The sequence below is a fragment of the Lissotriton helveticus genome, chromosome 8 (assembly GCF_964261635.1).
Source record: "Lissotriton helveticus chromosome 8, aLisHel1.1, whole genome shotgun sequence".
NCBI classification, from domain to species: domain Eukaryota; kingdom Metazoa; phylum Chordata; class Amphibia; order Caudata; family Salamandridae; genus Lissotriton; species Lissotriton helveticus.
The window spans coordinates 33,712,384-33,731,107 of record NC_136069.1 but is presented as its reverse complement, the minus strand read 5'-3'; the positions used below and the strand labels follow the sequence as shown (position 1 = coordinate 33,731,107).

The 18,724-nt window shown below is 49.5% G+C and overlaps 1 protein-coding gene across 1 annotated transcript in view; it reads right to left on the bottom strand.

Moving 5' to 3' along the window:
- The window catches only part of LOC144772284 (uncharacterized), a 34,085-nt gene extending 19,853 nt beyond the window's left edge, over nt 1-14,232 (bottom strand). The window contains exon 1 of the mRNA XM_078656516.1: nt 14,114-14,232. The gene's annotated coding sequence lies outside the window, so the exon portion shown is untranslated. The remainder of the gene's footprint in view (nt 1-14,113) is intronic.
- Nucleotides 14,233-18,724: the final 4,492 nt, after the last annotated feature.

Below are 18,724 nucleotides of genomic sequence, written 5' to 3'. Positions count from 1 at the left end.
AAGAGGAGGCATTAAAGCCAATAAGGATTAAGAAGGCAAAATTGAAGATTCCCTGTAGAAATAATTAAGGTGTCTGAAGATGTTTATGCTAAACTTTATGCAAAAGATGCTGAATCCTCACTGAGTGTATATAAAAATGCCCATCATGAATTAGGGGGTTAGAGACTGAGTGAAGAGGATCAGATGGCACTGGATCTCCCAATTGCTATGCACAAAATGTCTATGGCCTCAAGAAAAGCTGCAGGACCTGCCACCCGCCCTTTTAAATTTTTTCAAAATTCTCATCTCTGAAATCAGGGAAGATATGTTGTTGACATTTAGGGAGGCACAACAGGGCTCTATTCCTTGCTTGTGGGAGGATGCAAGTATGAACAAACAATGGGAGGGTAGGGTCTTAGGGAATCAAGTTTAGAGACCTGCGAGGAGAATTTCCCCTATACATAATCATAAACACAATACTACCTTGGGTGTATATATTTAGTACGTGAATTGTGTGTGGTATAGATGTATGTACCCTCAAATAGTGATGGAGAAAATATAATTATTATTAATAGGGGGCATTATCCCTTAAGGACTAGAAACCTCACTCACTGGTTTTAACTTAGCTATATACTACCATTAGGTCCAGCCATCTTTTGAAATAGACGATATGGAACAGCTGATTACTACACTAATGCTCCCTTTGCTGGGAGAGAAAATTAACTTCGATAACTCAGTATGGCACTTTTTGAGTCTGTTGTCATGCGGTAGAAAACTTGCGCCCCTTCTTCTTTCAGTCCATTCTGAAACTAGTGTGTATGCTTTGCCTCTTAGAAATCACCAGCCTCGAGGTTGATGCTACGCCGCCTCTTTACTTTGAACACCTCTTGAGCATATTAATAGACAACTCTAAAAAACTTTTTTTTTAATTAAGTAAGACTCAAGCATTATCTATTTCCCCACAGAGCGGGGCCTCATCCCCATAGCTGTAGCCAGGTGGAGGTGAGGCAACTTATCCTATATTGGAGGGTAAGTGGATCTTCAGGCAATATGAATTGCACTGTCATTTATGTAAGAACATATTACAAGAAGACATGCCCCCAGGCGGCAGAAAGCCCATTAGGCTCCGACATTTTTTTAGCAATGTGCCTACCTGCTGATTTTGGGACCTAGCGCAGCTGGCACATAGGGAAACCTAGCAAGCCTGTACATTTTTGACACCCAGGGGAATCCAGGAAGGGGTGACTTGACTCGCTTTCACCTGGTTCTGTTACCCACAATCCCTTGCAAACCTAAACATTTGTTTAAAAAAAAACACACTTTCCTCACATTTCTGTGGTGGAAAGTTCGGGAATCTGCGTGGATCCACAAAATTCCACAAACCCCACGTTCTCCAAAGCTTTCCGAGAAAAATGGCCCCTCACTTGCGTGGGTAGGTCTAGTGCCCGCGACAGAACACGGTCCAAAATGCAACGTGGATACCACATTTTCACAGTGAAAACTGACCCTTTTTTTGCTAAGTGCCTAACTGTAGATTTTGAACCCTAGCTATGCCGGTACTAAGGGAAACTTAGCAAACCTATAGAATTTTGAAAACTAGACACCCAGGGGAATCCAGGATAGGGTGACTTGACTGGCTCTCACCAGGTTCTGTTACCCAGAATCCCTTGCAAACCTACAAATTTGCCAAAAAAACACATTTTCCTCACACTTCTGTGGTGGAAAGTTCTGGAATCTGTGTGGGTCCACGAAATTCGACCCACCCGGCGTTACCCAAAGTCTTCCGAGAAAAATGGTACCTCACTTACGTGGGTAGGCCTCGTGCCCGCGACAGGCAAGGGCCCGAAACCTATGTAAATGTAAATGTGGGTGTACATGTAAAGCGCACTGCGACTCCATGGAGTATCCTGGCACTGAAGACCGCTGGGGAACCCGTCCTGGTTTTCCCTGTGAGATGGTCCCTTTCTGGGTATTTTCAAGGTGAAACCAGGCATCCCCGGCGTCTGTGGGGGGCCTTTGTAGAGATGAGGCAAGCTTAATGCCCAGAGTTGCCGCGTGTGTTCCCTGGTTAGAGTAGGCACTGAGGCGAGAATTATCGAGTCCGTTTTTGACCCTGGTCCACGACCCTGCCGCGTCGGGAATTGAACCCTGGTCCCGGGCCGTTCTCTGCTTACGGGACTGCCGCCTCTAACCAGTGAGCCACACCACTCCACCTATTGAGGTGACATCAAAATTTCCTATCACAAAACAACCTGGTTTTGAAAGGGGGGTGTTAGACCTGGCACCTTGGCGTGAGTTTCCCTTCCACTTTTTGCTGTTGTGCCTCAAATGTTTTGCTGGTGTCCGCTACTCAGGGCACTGCGCCACGGCCAACCCGTGCCGCAGTGCAAGTGCTCCCTACTGTAAAGTGTACATGTGATTGATGTCCATGATTGGTTCATTGGATTTACTGTTAGTCCCCAGTAAAGTGCACCAGGAGTGCCAGGGCTTGTAAATGCCAATACTGCTAGTGGGCCTGCAGCGCTGGTTGCGCCACCCACAGAAGCAGCCTTAAAATGTGTCTAGGGTCTGCCATTGCAGAACCTGCGTGCAGTCTGGTACTGTCATGCTGGCTGGGCAAGTGCACACACTTGCCAGCCCCTAAACCTTCCCTTAACTTCATGTTAGCCACCCCTATGGTAGGCCTGAGGGCAGGGTGCATTGTAAGTATAAGGTAGGACATGCCCTGATGTGTGTGGCATGTTCTAATAGTGAATTACTGCCAAATTCGTTTTTCACTATTGAAAGGCTACCAGTTCCCTTTTAGGCCAGATGGGCTGCTGGAATTATTACACTCTATAATCCCAGCAGGCTCAGGGAACCTGGTAGAAATTAATGTTTAGTATGCCTGAACTCAGAATAATAAAATACTTCTTTTAGTAAAGTTTATTTTAATATCCTGTGTTTGCAAATGCTACTTTTAGAAAGCTAGCATTTGCTTGTCTAACCATTTCAGCCCGCCTCTGCTTTTGTGTGTATCTGACTGTCTGAGTTGTGTGAGTGACAGGGCTGGGAGTTGACAGGTGGTGAATAGCAGGATGACACCTTAGTGGGAGGTGGGAGTTTCCCTGAATGATGCATCAGGCTGTGCTCTGCCTCCACAATGCTGGCTCCGCCCTCCTGGGGAGCGACTGATGACTCAGCCTGCACCTGGCCCAGGAAGGACCGAAGCTTGTCAACAAAGTGCTCCTGGCTGCCCCTGTCCACACAATGCTGGCTCCGCCCCCCTGGGGAGCGGCTGATGTGCCTGCCCTCACACTGAATGCAGAAGCAGAAGTACCCACCACAAGTGCTCAGGGCCTGAGAGCAGTTATGCAAAGGCCCCCCTGGCCTGTAAGAACAAAAGAAACTGGGTATAAAAGTAGGAGCCCTGCTCCTTGTAAATTAGATCCTGTTTGCGCTACAGAAGAAACTCTGCCCGAAGAGAAGGACCTGGAAGGACTACAAGGAGGAGTGCTGTCTCTGGCCTGTGTCTGGTGCCTTGCTGCAGAAGGAGAGGAAAAGAAGAGACTACAAGAAGACTTTTGCTTTTATTTGAACTTTGTGCCAAACTCTGCTAAAAGATCTCCAAGGGCTTGCTGTGGAACTTGCCCCCTGACCAGCGCCCCAGGAACAGTGGGCGCTACCCCCTGACAGAGGAACCGCTGTGAGACGCTGCTTTCCCTCTGCACGCCTCTCCAGGAAAAGCGGAGCGCGCTGTGACCATCACGCTCTTCATCAAGCTCTGGGTGTTGCCATCGCTCTGAACACCGTGACTGCCGCCTGCCAGGCCCAGAAACATCGTAAAGATTAGCCCAGCTGATCTGAGCACCGTGACTGGCCCCGAGCCGCAGCTCGCAACGTGAAGAAAGGTTGTGCCCGGTGCCTGCTTGCACCCTTCGTGTCTTGTGCCCCTGAAACACGCCTGTCGCTGTCTGAGATACAGCTGCTGCGTGTAGTGCAAGAACGTCACCTGGATTGAAAGAGGCCTGCGCCGAGGACCGCTGCCCTCTACGTGTGCCCCCCTTTGTAGGAAAAGCTCGAGGCGCTCTCCTAGAGCGACCCGGCCCGCGCCGCAACGCCGACCTCCGAGTCAGAGCCGAGCCGCCGCTCACTCCAACCCCGGGAGGAAGACACCGCGACGCGGATCACCGAGCCGACCTGCGCCCGGACTACCTCAGCAAGAAAAGGTACTGTTGAATTGCCCCGCGGTGCGAGCCTTTGCCTTGCCTCGCTCACACCGCCCTCTGCCTCGCCCAGCCCTCGGAGCCGCGTGTGGAGCGCTCCTAGGGCCCCCGCTCTCTCCCCCGCCAGCCGCGCACAGCCGTGCTGCTCGCGCTGAGAGGCGGAACTGATCTGACCCGCCGCCGCTCCCGCCAGAAGCGTGAGCCCGGGCCGGTCGGGCCCAGTTTGATTCCCGAAGGCGCACTGAGGCTTCAGCAGGCACCCCGCCTTCCTGAGGACATTAAACAAGACAGCCCCAGATCATATCGTATTGGGGGAATAAGAGAACTAGCTGAAATTGAACACTGTGACTTTGCTAAGAGTAACTGGAACCGGACCTTTTGAAAGTAATTGAACTGTATTTACAAAGCTCACTGCTAAAGAAATATAAAGAGAATATATTTTTACTACAATACAGTTTGGTGTCATTGTGTGGTGGGTTGGTGGTGATGGTGTGATACTGCAAATGTTTAACCATATGTGCCCCAGAGATTAGCCTAGACTGCTTGCGCCACACTACCTAGAGGGTAAGCAGAGGTTGTTCTTGAAGGTAACCCTTAGCCCTGACGTGGAAGAGAGGGTCCCTGCTTGTCGCCAGTGCTGCACTGCGCCAACCAGAGACTCCCCTTTCCAACATTGGACGCAGCGGTGAGGATAGCGAATTTATATTTGCAGTGTTTTTACCTTAACTACTGACCATTGCACGGTGATTACAGTCCAGTAACTTAGCCACAGATTTTTTTTAAAATTTTGCTAAAGAAGAAGATCCCTAGTGTTGAAATCATGCCTGGCACAGACAGCATTGATGGGGCGGAATCCATAACCTCTGATGTGTTGGAGGTAGAATGGGATGCAGCAAAGCTGGATGATTACACAAAAAAGGAACTGAGGTTCTTCTGCAAGAAACTCAAGGTTCCACACGTGGGGTGCAGAAACAAACCAGAGTTCTACAAGGCCCTGAAAGCCTGGATTGAATCTAGGAAGGCACCTGAGGATCAGAATGCACCTGTGGATTTTGTGGATCTTGAAAAACCAGACAGCGTCCATAGCTTTGGCAGAGGCCTGTCGCCAGAGGAGCTGGCAGACAGACAGGCAACCAGGGATCATGAAATGAAGCTGGCAGAATTGAAATTGAAGGGCCAACTGGAGCTTGAGAGCAAAAGAATGGCTCTGGAAGAGCGAAAACTCCAAATGGAGCATGAAGTGAAATTGAGGGAGATGAATCTAAAAGAGAAAAGTTTGGATCATCCTCCCTCTGGTGGCAGCACAACGCCGGTGCAGGTAGAGTCCAGGGTGCACATCCCCAAAGATGTAGTTAAGGAGTTCTTTAAGGGGGATGACATAGGACAGTGGTTTAGGGCATATGAGGTAGCCATGTTCTCCCACCGGGTCCCTGACAAGGATTGGGGAGCGGGGTTGTGGGGAAGGTTCCTTAGCGAAGGGCGGGACACCCTGCTAGATTTGCCCACTGAAAACCAAAGATCCTATCCCCATATGAAAGAGGCCTTAATGACCAGGTATGGGCTTACCCCTGAAATGTATTGACAGAAGTTCAGGGGGTGTACTAAGCGCCCTGGGAATACATATGTGGAGTATGTGACTTTTTTTTGCAGAGCACTGGATGGTTGGGTGAAGGGTAACAAAGTGAATGATTTTCAAGGTCTCTTTGATTTAATTGCATGGGAGCACTTGTCTGATCACTGTTTTCCTGAGTTACGCCAGCACCTGATTGATAGCAAGCTGTCCAACCCGAGGAAGCTTGCTGAGGAGGCGGACCGCTGGCTCAGCACCAGGGTCCACAAGGGTCCAGTGGGAGACTCCGCCAAGGGTGGGCAGGGTCCCCAGCAGAAGAGTGGGGGGACAAGGGAAAACAGAAAGGGTTCCAAAAAGGCCCCCAAAGTAATCCCAAGGGGACCAGCAGAAAGGTTCTCAGCCTCCCCCACCCCCAAAGCAGAATGGGGCCCCGACAGGTAGACCTGTTCCAAAGGGGCCCTTCAATTGTTTCAGATGTGGTGAACCGGGGCACATAGCCAGTGACCCCAAGTGTCGCCTGTTTGGAAAACCAGCACCCACTGGTGCTCCGCCCCGACAAGTGACCAGTGTTCACTTAGGAGAAGAAGTAACGGTCCCGGGGGGTGGAGATCCTGTTCAGATGACCCTAGTCTCTTTAGGAGACAAGTGAAATGGTCCCTACAAACTACCTGCCCAAGAATACTAAGAAATATGGGCAGGTGGTGACCATCAATGGTAAGAAAGCTGAGGCTCTTAGAGATACAGGAGCCAGTGTGACTGCAGTGAGGCATCACCTGGTGTCTCAAGAGCAGGTTGTACCCCATGCCTATTGTAGGGTTGTCAATGCTGACAACTCATAGAGTCAATGTCCAATGGCTCTAGTTCCCTTCGAGTGGGGGGGGGGGGTCTCTGGTACTCTGCAGGTCTGTGTGAGGAAAGCCATGCCTGTAGACTGTTTGCTAGGGAATGACTTGGAGGACTCCCCTTGGGAAAAGGTGGAGAAGACGACTCACCGGAAGATGGTGGGTCTACCTGACTGGGCGTGCGTGACCACCCGGTCAATGGCAGCCAGTAGGGGTGATCAAGAGGTCCTGGGGCCTGAAGGAGAGGCCCAGGAACCGGCCTTAGGGAGAAGGCGCAGGGGGCGCGGGAAACCGGCCCCTGTTGTTCCCACGGTCCAGGAGGAAGCAGACCTTGAGGGGGATGCCCTGGAGCCTACTGGGGAACAGATTGCTGAACTGGGGGACCTGCCTGAGCTGACCCATTGGCAGCAAGAAGGAGGCACCTCCAGGGAGGAATTCTGCAGGGAGCAGAAAGAATGCCCTTCTCTCGTGGGTATGCGGCAACAGGCTGCAGACCAGGCCAATGGTGTTCAGGCCAAAACACATTATGTGTACTGGGAGAATAACCTCCTGTATTCAGAGCCTAAGGCTGCTGAACCTGGGTCAGCCCGTGTGCTGGTGGTACCCCAGAAGTTCAGAGCCTTCCTACTGGGGCTGGCTCATGATGTGCCGTTAGCAGGACATTTGGGGATGGACAAGACCTATGACAGGCTTGTCACCCACTTCTACTGGCCCCAAATGCACAAGAGCTCAGATGCTCATTGTAGGACCTGTCCAACTTGCCAGGCAAGTGGGAAGAGCGGAGGGAAGAACAAGGCTCCCCTCCAACCCTTCCCAGTGGTCAGTACTCCATTCCAACGAGTGGGTATTGACATTGTTGGGCCTCTGGACCCCAAGACAGCCATGGGCAACAGGTTCATCCTGGTCTTGGTGGATCATGCCACCCGGTACCCTGAAGCCATCCCTCTGAGGACAGTGACGCCCCCGTGGTGGGACGTGCACTGATGGGAATTTTCTCACGAGTGGGATTCCCTCTAGAGGTGGTGAGCGACAGGGGGACCAACTTCATATCCAAGTATATGAAGTCCCTTTGGCAAGAGTGTGGTGTAACCTACAAGTTCACCACCCCTTACCATCCCCAAGGAAATGGGTTGGTTGAGAGATTCAACCGAACCCTGAAGGGCATGATCATGGGCCTGGAAGGTCCAATGAGGCGTAAGTGGGACGTCCTCTTGCCATGCCTGCTCTTTGCATACCGTGAGGTGCCACAGAAGTCCCTAGGGTTCAGCCCCTTTGAACTGCTGTATGGTCACCCCGTGAGAGGACCACTGAGTTTGGTAAAGGAAGGCTGGGAGCACTCTCCCAGGAAACCTCCCCAGAATGTATATAGTTACATGCTGGCCTTCAGAAACCAGACCAGGCGCTTCAGGCAACTTGCTGAGGCAAATCTGGAAGCCAGCCAGGAAGAGATGAAGCGGTGGTACGACCAGAATGCCACTCTGGTAGAGCTTCAGCCTGGACAAGAGGTGTGGGTCTTGGCCCCAGTGGAGCCCTGTGCACTTCAGGATAAGTGGACAGGTCCCTTTGAGGTTGTGGAGCGCAAGAGCCCAGTGACCTACTTGGTGGACATGCAGACTCCCAGGAACCCTTTAAGGGTCCTACATGTTAACCGCCTCAAGCCCCACTTGAAAAGGTCCGAAGTGGGCATGCTGTTGGCCACTGATGATGGAATGGAAGAGGAGTCTGAGCCTCTTCCTGACCTCTTAGTGGCCTGTGAGAAAGATGGGTCAGTGGATGGAGTTAACCTCTCACCCACCCTGACCCCTGAGCAACAGGAAGACTGCCGCCAATTGCTGGGACAGTTTCCAGATCTGTTCTCCCTGGTTCCTAGTGTCACAGATTGGTGCGTCCATGATGTGGACACAGGAGACAGCTTACCTGTGAAGCATAAAGCTTACAGAGTGACTGACAGTTTCAGGGCCTGCATCAAGGAGGAGGTCTCCAAGATGCTTGCTCTTAGGGTGGCTGAGTCCTCCAGCAGTCCTTGGTCCAGCCCGTGGTCTTGGTCCCAAAGGCTGCTGCGCCGGGAGCCACACCTGAACTCCGGTTCTGTGTGGACTACAGAGGACTCAATTAAGTCACCAAGACTGACGCGCACCCTATCCCCAGAGCTGATGAGCTCAGTGATCGGCTAGGGGCTGCCCGGTTCCTCAGCACGTTTGATTTAACGTCTGGGTACTGGCAGATCGCCTTGACCGATGGGGCAAAGGAGAGGTCAGCATTCTCTACACCAGATGGGCATTTCCAGTTACGGGTAATGCCATTTGGAATGAAGAATGCCCCTGCCACCTTTCAGAGGTTGGTCAACCAGGTGTTGGTTGGGCTGGATGAGTTCAGTGCCGCCTACCTGGATGACATCGCAGTGTTCAGTGGTACCTGGCCAGAACACCTGCGACATCTCTGGGAAGTGTTGATGGCCCTGCGCAAGGCAGGCCTCACAATCAAGGCGAGCAAGTGCCAGATTGGGCAGGGTTCCGTGGTGTACTTGGGACACCAAGTGGGGAGTGGCAAGGTGGCTCCCTTGCAACCCAAAATTGAGACCATCCTGGCTTGGGAACCCCCCAAGACCCAGACTGCAGTGAGAGCCTTCCTGGGGCTCACTGGGTATTACAGGAGGTTTGTCAAGGGCTATGGCACTATTGTGACCCCCTTGACAGAGCTGACTTCTAAGAAGCAGCCCAGGAATGTGATTTGGACTGACACCTGTCAGAAGGCTTTTGACACCCTGAAGACTGCCATGTGCACGGCGCCCGTGCTCCTGGCTCCTGATTTCTCCAAGGAATTCATAGTGCAAACAGACGCTTCAGAGCATGGTGTAGGGGCTGTTCTCTCACAGATGACTGAGGAGGGCTGGGACCAACCTGTAGCCTTCATCAGTAGGAGGTTACTTCCACGGGAAAGTAGGTGGAGTGCAATAGAGCGAGAAGCATTTGCTGTGGTCTGGGCGCTGAAGAAGCTAAGACCCTACTTGTTTGAGTCTCACTTCCGGGTTCAGACAGACCACAGGCCCCTCAGATGGTTGATGCAAATGAGGGGTGAGAACCCAAAACTGTTGAGGTGGTCCATCTCCCTACAGGGTATGGACTTCACGGTGGAACACCGCCCTGGCACAGATCACGCCAATGCTGATGGTCTGTCCAGATTTTTCCGCCTTAGTGATGTGGAACTCCCTGGGGAAGGGTAGTTCCCCCCACATTTCAGCTGGAGGGGACACGTGTTAGACCTGGCACCTTGGCGTGAGTTTCCCTTCCACTTTTTCCTGTTGTGCCTCAAATGTTTTGCTGGTGTCCGCTACTCAGGGCACTGCGCCACGGCCAACCCGTGCCGCAGTGCAAGTGCTCCCTACTGTAAAGTGTACATGTGATTGATGTCCATGATTGGTTCATTGGATTTACTGTTAGTCCCCAGTAAAGTGCACCAGGAGTGCCAGGGCTTGTAAATGCCAATACTGCTAGTGGGCCTGCAGCGCTGGTTGCGCCACCCACAGAAGCAGCCTTAAAATGTGTCTAGGGTCTGCCATTGCAGAACCTGCGTGCAGTCTGGTACTGTCATGCTGGCTGGGCAAGTGCACACACTTGCCAGCCCCTAAACCTTCCCTTAACTTCATGTTAGTCACCCCTATGGTAGGCCTGAGGGCAGGGTGCATTGTAAGTATAAGGTAGGACATGCCCTGATGTGTGTGGCATGTTCTAATAGTGAATTACTGCCAAATTCGTTTTTCACTATTGTAAGGCTACCAGTTCCCTTTTAGGCTGGAATTATTACACTCTATAATCCCAGCAGGCTCAGGGAACCTGGTAGAAATTAATGTTTAGTATGCCTGAACTCAGAATAATAAAATACTTCTTTTAGTAAAGTTTATTTTAATATCCTGTGTTTGCAAATGCTACTTTTAGAAAGCTAGCATTTGCTTATCTAACCATTTCAGCCCGCCTCTGCTTTTGTGTGTATCTGACTGTCTGAGTTGTGTGAGTGACAGGGCTGGGAGTTGACAGGTGGTGAATAGCAGGATGACACCTTAGTGGGAGGTGGGAGTTTCCCTGAATGATGCATCAGGCTGTGCTCTGCCTCCACAATGCTGGCTCCGCCCTCCTGGGGAGCGACTGATGACTCAGCCTGCACCTGGCCCAGGAAGGACCGAAGCTTGTCAACAAAGTGCTCCTGGCTGCCCCTGTCCACACAATGCTGGTTCCGCCCCCCTGGGGAGCGGCTGATGTGCCTGCCCTCACACTGAATGCAGAAGCAGAAGTACCCACCACAAGTGCTCAGGGACTGAGAGCAGTTATGCAAAGGCCCCCCTGGCCTGTAAGAACAAAAGAAACTGGGTATAATAGTAGGAGCTCTGCTCCTTGTAAATTAGATCCTGTTTGCGCTACAGAAGAAACTCTGCCCGAAGAGAAGGACCTGGAAGGACTACAAGGAGGAGTGCTGTCTCTGGCCTGTGTCTGGTGCCTTGCTGCAGAAGGAGAGGAAAAGAAGAGACTACAAGAAGACTTTTGCTTTTATTTGAACTTTGTGCCAAACTCTGCTAAAAGATCTCCAAGGGCTTGCTGTGTAACTTGCCCCCTGACCAGTGCCCCAGGAACAGTGGGCGCTACCCCCTGACAGAGAAACCGCTGTGAGACGCTGCTTTCCCTCTGCCCGCCTCTCCAGGAAAAGCGGAGCGCGCTGTGACCATCGTGCTCTTCATCAAGCTCTGGGTGTTGCCATCGCTCTGAACACCGTGACTGCCGCCTGCCAGGCCCAGAAACATCGTAAAGATTAGCCCAGCTGATCTGAGCACCGTGACTGGCCCCGAGCCGCAGCTCGCAACGTGAAGAAAGGTTGTGCCCGGTGCCTGCTTGCACCCTTCATGTCTTGTGCCCCTGAAACACGCCTGTCGCTGTCTGAGATACAGCTGCTGCGTGTAGTGCAAGAACGTCACCTGGATTGAAAGAGGCCTGCGCCGAGGACCGCTGCCCTCTACGTGTGCCCCCCTTTGTAGGAAAAGCTTGAGGCGCTCTCCTAGCGCGACCCGGCCCGCGCCGCAACGCCGACCTCCGAGTCAGAGCCGAGCCGCCGCTCACTCCAACGCCGGGAGGAAGACACCGCGACGCGGATCACCGAGCCGACCTGCGCCCGGACTACCTCAGCAAGAAAAGGTACTGTTGAATTGCCCCGAGGTGCGAGCCTTTGCCTTGCCTCGCTCGCACCGCCCTCTGCCTCGCCCAGCCCTCGGAGCCGCGTGTGGAGCGATCCTAGGGCCCCCGCTCTCTCCCCCGCCAGCCGCGCACAGCCGTGCTGCTCGCGCTGAGAGGCGGAACTGATCTGACCCGCCGCCGCTCCCGCCAGAAGCGTGAGCCCGGGCCGGTCGGGTCCAGTTTGATTCCCGAAGGCGCACTGAGGCTTCAGCAGGCACCCCGCCTTCCTGAGGACATTAAACAAGACAGCCCCAGATCATATCGTATTGGGGGAATAAGAGAACTAAGCTGAAATTGAACACTGTGACTTTGCTAAGAGTAACTGGAACCGGACCTTTTGAAAGTAATTGAACTGTATTTACAAAGCTCACTGCTAAAGAAATATAAAGAGAATATATTTTTACTACAATACAGTTTGGTGTCATTGTGTGGTGGGTTGGTGGTGATGGTGTGATACTGCAAATGTTTAACCATATGTGCCCCAGAGATTAGCCTAGACTGCTTGCGCCACACTACCTAGAGGGTAAGCAGAGGTTGTTCTTGAAGGTAACCCTTAGCCCTGACGTGGAAGAGAGGGTCCCTGCTTGCCGCCAGTGCTGCACTGCGCCAACCAGAGACTCCCCTTTCCAACAGGGGGGTCCCATGAGTTTTTGGCTGTTCTGTTGCTCATTGCATGACTGTTCTGTTGCTCATTGCATGCATGGCATCGCGGGTGTTATTAATCACAAGGCACTAGATAACTTGTTTGAGACAGCAATATCTGGCTTACAAAAACGCTGCAAATAAAAAATTAACTAAATTTTCCTCTTTGGTGTTTCCGAACATGCCTATTGATGCATTGGCCATTTCTGGTATAACAGATTTGAATCCCAATGACTCCATATCTTTTCAATATTTCAAATCGTGACATAAATGTATACATTTGAAAATATTTTTTCTTGTTCAGCTGATCATAAGGTTCTCTGTAGTCCTATATTTGATGTAAAACATTGTCTACACTTGCAGTGGCACTGACTGATGACTGGGGCCAGAGGCAGCCTCTGGCCTGCTGTATATATCATGCGTTCTCCAATTGCAACCCCCAACAATAACAAAATTCTTATGGAGCACCTATTATTACTTGAGTATTATGACCAGTGTTGCTTCTTGGCTGGTGCTTATCCACCCACTCGCTTGTAGGTGAATAATATTCCTCGACATTTGATTGAAAGCAACTGTAAGTTAATTAGCTACTGCCTTGGGGCTTGCTTTGTATTCGACAATGGCAAGCCCAAATTTGCGTTAAATATCTGTACCATAAATGGACCATCAGATGTCTACTCTCATTCTGGGTAGGAGCTATTTCAAATAGCTTAATCGTTTAAGTCCTATTTTGAAGGCTCAACTCTAGGCCTGACATAAGTTCCTTATCTTCAAGGCGCTTGTCCCCAGCCCAGTTTATTGCAAAGCTCGAAAAAACAGGACATGTTCATGACCGCAAGTCAGGCACAGCTTAACTGAGCATGCGCAGAATAGAGACACCAGTAACACTGTAGCATTCAGGGCTGCCAGAGATCACACATTGTCAAAGGGACATCAGTAAACTCTGTTATCTTTCAGGGCTGCCAGAGATCACACATCATGAAAGGAACATCAGGAACACAGTAACAGTCTCACCTGCCAGATATTATACATACTGATAAGGGCAAGCAGTAACACTGTGACATTCCGAGTTGCCAGTGATCACACATTGTTAATACAACATCACTAACACATTAATATTCTGAGCTGCCATAGATGACACATCGTGATATGGACATCACTACCACAATAACACATCATGTAAAGGGCGAGCAGTAACACTGTAATATTCTGAGGTGTCCTAATCAGTAAAATAAAATGTCTTCTTTGTTAGCTGAGTTGAGGTTAACGTATGTAATTATATATAATACAGTAAACAAACTACAGTAGAGCCATTTTTATAATCCTGGGCGAATCATGCTACTGTATGCAGTAGTGTGTACATGATTGCCACCTGACCAGGGAATTAACCGGGATGACTAGTTTTATAATTTTAAAACCTGTAAAAAAAAAAGTTGAAGATTTCAGCAGTCAGAATTTTCCCCCTTTCAAACAAATCCATAAATTACGGTGAATGCAAAATTAAATTAATTAAAAAATATTCCCAACCAACCTGCTCTTTAACAAACATTAGAGCGAATAGAGGCTGAATTGAGCTCTTGGCCTTTGCTTTTGGCTATTCACAGGGAGCCCCTCCTCCCTCCAGCACTGAGAGTCTCTGCACACTCCATCACTCACTTGTTGTGGTTTACTGCCCCTCATTCCTCCGGTCCTTTCTTCCTCGTTTTGTCCGCTTGAACCGAGACCCGAGAGCGGCTCCGAGGAAGGAGGAGGAACAGCACCGACAGCAGAGAGGGCCCTGCAGAGCAGGATGGAGACGGGGCGAGTGCGCAGGCGCGGACAAGGGTTACTCTGAATGCGCATGCTCGGAGATGAAACACTGCATTCCGCGCATGCTCAGAGGTAGGGTACCTTCGCTCTGTCATGCGCAGTAGGAGGCGGGCTCTCCCCGGGCCACGCGTGAGCGGCGATGAAGGAGAAACAGCACTGGATGAGACAGAGTGAGTGCGCATGCGCGCAAAAGAGATATTATCAAAGCGCATGCTCAAAGCAAAACACCTGTCAGCGCATGCTCAGAAAGGTCTGTAGGCCCTCTATTTGTCATGCGCACTAGAAAGATACTGATTACTGATGCAAGTAACATTTGCTGACAGCTCCAGCAGGGGGCGGGCTCTTACTGGGACATTTTTTTGCAGTTTTATAATAAAGTGATCTGGACACAAAGGTATGGGAGAGTTCTTTACAGGCGCACCACTTGCATTACAGATGGACACATTCATGTTTAGGCATGGAGAGATCATTGCCCTGAATCACAGGATATTATTTTTGAGCCCCGCACTTGGTTCCACTAATTTGGGTCGTTGTGTGGTTATGGAAATGCTACCGTTTGTGTAAATAGCCCTGAAAGGCATCTAAACGTTTTTGCCCTTGTTTCCTTTAAAAGTATTTTAGGACTGGCTTGCATCGGAATTCTTTAGAGGAGTTTATATTTCTTGCATTAAATTATATGAAAAATGACAGGATTTTAATGACATTTGTATAGCTGTGTTGGTATGAAAATACAGGCCTGGCTGGTGAAGGTGACAAACAAGGGTAGGGGTAGCAGCTGCTAACCCTTGTGATCCTTTGTTACACCTTGGGAGGGACTCTGTGAACTATAATCTCAACCAGCAGGCCTGGTCCAAGCGCCATGGTCAGTGCGAGAGCTTCAGAAACACTGTGACAGTAACACAAAGCGACAAGACGGGTGAAGAAGAGAGGCTAGCACCTGGGTGGAAACGAGGACCCCTAGGACATCACCTGTGAAAGCAGTGGCGTCGCCCCCACTACTTTCTCACAGTGCGAGAAGGCAGAAACATAAAATGGTAAAAACTACCATTTAATGTTTCTGCTTCTCGCACTGCGAGAAAGCAGAAGTTCCTGGTTGGGGGCAGGAGGGTAGGCAGTCATGCTCCCTTGAGCACGCGGCCCCCTCTCCCTTTTTAGGTCTCACGTTTGACAGCGCAAGCAGCCTCAGCGAGACTTAGGTAATATGTATGTTGGGTTAAATGTAATGTCATTTGTCTCTCCTCTACCTATTGGCTTTGCCTAACTACAGTGTTATTTCACTCTGCTTGCACTTCTTTCAGTGCCATCTATTTTGCACGCTGTAGCCTGTGTCTCATCCCCTCCCATTCCCCTTTGATTCTTCTAGCGCCCGGCCTCAAGCATGTCAAATCAGCCTGCAGACGGCGGTGGTTTATGGTTTAAGGTTAGACGGAAGAATGCAGCAGAGATAATATGAGGCCCCTCGAAGGCGGCTACGTGGGATGGGAGATTTCGCTTTGTCTCCCGTTTGCAGAAGGCATAGGCAGTAAAAATGAATCTTTATGACAGCGGCATCCCTCGCCATTAGAACTGCTCTTCAGGTCTGCCTTCAGGATCATAAACCGGTGTAAATAAAACAGGGGTCGCGTTCGCACGGAGCACTCATTCCCCTCGACAACATGGCTTTGGTCTTTCAGGTTTCACTTTTGAGTGGCATCAGGGCCGCGAAGTGACGCTTGTTTGTCTTCCCTGTCCGCCTTCTCGTCTTGTTCCCCTTTCTGCTGCCACCCTTGGCTCCTAACCTATTGTATACAGGCATATTTGCTCTATTCCCAGCACTGCCGAGGAATAAACCATCATGAAAGCTTCACAAGCTCTCTAAAACATGAAAAGGGTTTACAAGGAACATATATTATGATATCGTAACTACAATGGTGTGATAGCAGCAAATGATCTGCTTACGATTTTTATTATCAGTCGAGTGTGGCTTATATTAAAATATTGAGCCGGTAGCTGTGTGAGAATTACGTCAACATCTGCTCGGTGCAGCCTAATGCATGTTATGTGCAGGTGAAGCTACGCCAGCAGTGCTTGTCTGAAGTCCGTATATAGCTCCTGCTTCCCGTGTGCATGTTTGCAAGGAATGTTTGTATGTCATTTGCTGCCATCTTGTCGGGCTTGAGGATGGGATGAATGCAGCTTCCTGGCTCGCACTTAGTTCACATTAGAGCTGAAATGTCTGGAGGAAATCAGCCTGATATTCTTTGGATGGAGGGGAGTGACAATTGGCGCAACAGACTGCTCCTAATAAGATTTAACTTATTTTAATGGAAGACTTTGCCAAAGAAATCTGGCCTGAGTAAGCATTTCAAATACTTATTGGCGAAGAAATGTATATTTTTTAACATTAGGGTCCTCTCTGTACCATTCAGTATCGGTTACTTACCCCTTTGAGACTGCATACAAAGGTTCATAAAGTGGGATTGTGTTACAACTATGATATGGGTGCTTCATGATCAGTTTAAAAAAGAGATTGCAGATTATTCAATTTGACTTAGTTTAATGCTGATTTACACAAATGTATTAATTGAAATACCTGGAACCTATAACAGCGTACAACACAAAAATTAAAGAGTCAATGCCAGCAATATAACATGTTTTCCGAACAGCAACAATTTAAGACTAGCAGGTGTTTTACATGTAACAATCACCTTCACATTATGAAGGGAATTTTGATACGTTTTAATTTTGTTTCTGTCCCTTGAAGGTTTCTCACCTGGTGCATAAATGATATAGTTCACTTTTTTCAGTTACTACTCCATCAAGCCTTTAGTTTTCTCACTGGGTTTATAAAAATCAGTAGTACTTGAAGGGTTTATGCGTGATTAAGTGTTTTTCTGAGGAAATTCAAACCCAACACTGCAAAGTCAAATCACACTGGAGCAAAGGATTAACAAATTGTGATTAAAAGGACAAGCCCAGCTGCATGTAATCATACATAGTAAATTAGCGCGTGGCTTCCTGGGGAATATGTGAAGGAGTTTTAGCCTAGTTGTTGTTGTTGCAATGGCTGGCCAGCAGTGAAGGTCACCTGGGTATTAATAAGTGGACAGCAGTGTCGTAGGTGCCTGCGAGTTGATAGCAATGGAATGTTTGCCTGGGCACTGTGGGCACACTGTCTTAAACATCAAAACCACGCCCAGCAGTTGGGTGCATCGGGGACAGTGTTAAGCTCAAATTCACAAGACAGTGTGCCCCAGAGGCAAGGTTCAAACATCCCAAAATACAGCTGAATAAAGAAAGGGCTGAGCTACTTAATGGAGGCTGCAGCGTCTGTAAGCTACGCACTCCCTTCCTTCTTCCAGTGCCTCGACTCTTGCTGCTCCCAGTGTCTAAAGACATAAAAGCATTTGAAATGCAATAGGTCTCGCATTACTGAATGTTTGAGCTATTAGTGTTGCATTATTATTGGCAATGCCAATAGCTCAAACTTTAATAATGCGACACCTATTGCATTGCAAATGCTTGTTCTCTATGTAGGAGAAAATGGCCCGGCAGGGGCACTCTCCCCTGCGCCTCACCAATCGCAACGCTGCCATTGCAGCGTTATGATTGGCTTAGGGTAGGGGAGGGAGGGTGCCTGCTGGCTGCTTCCTGTGTTCCAACTTCCTCCAGCATACACAAAAACGCGGAAGCAGCGCGATACCGGCGGTAAGGTAGGTAACTTTATTTTTATTCTCCCCTTCTCGCACCTCCCCTCTCCCTCCCGTGAGCATGTTTCTCAAAACAAATGCCTGTCCCCCTGTCTGACCTGTACAATTTCGTAGAGAAGCTGTACTAAACAAAGGGGCACCTGCTTCGTGACACAAGATAATGGCACAGTCTAAAAAAATCCAGTTTGAAGTTCAACTCTTGTTATTTGTTTCCCTTCATGTTGAAATACAAACGGGATTTAGACTGCCATAATGTCATTATGATTAAAAAGGAGTTTTCAAAGCAAACGAGACGCCAGCTGCGGTTCTGATGCGCACTCAGATGTTGACGTTAAAAGGATTGCCCATGACTTTTCATCAAATGCAAAAAGAACAATTGATGGACAGAATGCAGAACAATGTCATACATTCACCCCAGTACAGAGAACTGGGCCTAAATCCATTGTTTTTTTGCTCAGCATGCCATTCCAGTTTGGACCCAGCCGTATGCAAATCAGTCTTGCCCCTGTGCCCAATGGGAACAGTCCAGCCCGAACTGCCAGGCCAGGTCCTCCCTGGACTGGAAACAAGCATCCTAGGACCGGTTTCAGGCTTTCAGCCCTCATAAGCCAAGATAGCTTGAGTCCAGTGGCATGGAGACCACGGGACTCATGTCTGAGCAGTAGGTAGGTACATTTTATTTGTTGATTAATTAAAACCATTACAAGAAAGAAAAACAAATACAGGTCAAACACAGTTACTAGTTAAACCTATAAGGATACAGTGCATA